The 1,840-nt window shown below is 42.9% G+C and overlaps 1 pseudogene; it reads left to right on the top strand.

The window, feature by feature from the left end:
* The first annotated feature begins 317 nt into the window (after positions 1-317).
* On the top strand, positions 318-1,618 carry LOC104870541 (annotated as a pseudogene).
* The last annotated feature ends 222 nt before the right edge of the window (positions 1,619-1,840 follow it).

Genomic DNA, 1,840 nt, shown 5'->3' with positions numbered 1-1,840 from the left:
GAAAACCGGTGAGCAGCTCCTTGCCAGGTTGGCCCTGCCTGCAGCACCCCGAAAACTCATATGCTGACCATTTCCTAATCCCGAATCAAGTCTGATAATGGAGAACGGAAGACAAGCCCCCAGCACCTCCCGTGCTAGTGAGTAGTCCCATCTTTAGCACCTGAGGAAAAGCTCCTTTGTCAGCCAATCACAGTTTGAAACCTTTAGGGGGAAAAAAGCTCAGGAATAAAATCATCACCATATTATCAGGCACGGAGAAAGGAAGTAGAAAGAAAAAGAACGGCCAGAGATTTCTCTTCTGTCTGAATTCTGAGCACACCATCCATGTTGGCTTTTACGATGTTACTGAAGAAATTACTGGTATGCCGGAGCAGTGGGCTTGCTTACTGCAGACCTCCAACATCACCAAACTAGAGCAGAAGAACAAACAGGCCGTGCTGGACTTCCTCAAGTTCTACGACTCCAACACCGTGAAGGAGAAGTATCTAAATTTCACTCCTCCTGAGAAAGATAACTTCCCTCCAGGAACACAAGCAAGATCAGAACCATCAGCAGTGGTGACTGAGGAAGATCATGATGAAAACGCTGCTCCTCTTGTCATTGCCCCAGGGCCGGAACATGCAAATTCATTTTACACACATTCTCTAATTGATCCCATCGCTGCACCAGTGGGTGATTCTCATGATTGTAATGGTGCCAAATCTACAGACAGATACAAGACTAAGATGACATATGAGATTGTGGAGAAATTAAGAACTGTTGTGAGCATAAATGACCCTAAGAAGAAATACACGAGATATGAAAAAATTGCAAAAGGGGCTTCTGGTACTGTTTTCACTGCTAATGATATGGCACTGGACAGGAGGTTGCTATGGAAGAGATTAATTTACAGAAACAGCCAAAGAAAGAATTGATCTTTAATGAGATTATGGTGATGAAAGAATTAAAGAATCTCAACACAGTTAACTTCTTGGACAGTTGCATTGTGGGATACGAGTTGTTTGTAGTCATGGAGTACCTGGGCTGATGGGTCCCTTATGGATGTTGTCACAGAGATGTGCATGAATGAAGCACAGATCGCTGCTGTGTGCAGAGAAAGTTTACAGGCATTAAAGCTTTTACATGCTAATCAAGTGACCCACAGAGATATCAAAAGTGACAGTGTGCTTTTAGGAAGGGAAGAATCTGTTAAACTTACCCACTTTGGTTTCTGTGCTCAGATCACTCCCGAGCAGAGCAAACACAACATCATGGTTGGGATCTCTTACTGGATGGCACCCGAGGTGGTCACATGGAAAGTATATGGCCCCAAAGCAGACATAGGGTCTCTGGGCATCATAGCTATTGAGATGATGGAAGGAGAGCCTCTGTATCTCAGTGAGAACCCCTTGCAGGTCTTGTACCTGATAGCAATGAAAGGAACCCAGAACATCAGAATGCAGAGAAACTTTCTCCAATATTTCTGGATTTCTTAAATCATTGTTTCAAAATGTATGTGGAGAAAAGGGGTTCAGCAAAAGAATTGTTACAACCTCCCTTCCTGAAACTGACCAAACCATTATCGAGCTTGACATCACTGATCATGACGGCAAAAGAAGCGATGAAGAGTAACCATTAGCATCACTACCGAGGCCTCATGCTCTTTTCTCCATTTTTCTTAAGAGGTCTTTAAATATATGAAAATTATTGCCCTTGGGATTTAAAAGAGTGGTCTGCATAACATAGAGGAAAACCACAAACCAGTCTCTGAAGACAACCAAGAGAAAATACAAGAATAGAATTTTGACTTTCAGATGAACCCCTTCTTTAGGATCCAAAGGAGTGGTAGACTGAATCACTA

This window comes from Fukomys damarensis, unplaced genomic scaffold, assembly GCF_012274545.1.
Source record: "Fukomys damarensis isolate Sample0158 unplaced genomic scaffold, DMR_v1.0_HiC HiC_scaffold_39, whole genome shotgun sequence".
NCBI classification, from domain to species: Eukaryota; Metazoa; Chordata; class Mammalia; order Rodentia; family Bathyergidae; genus Fukomys; species Fukomys damarensis.
This window is presented reverse-complemented; position numbering and strand designations above follow the sequence as displayed.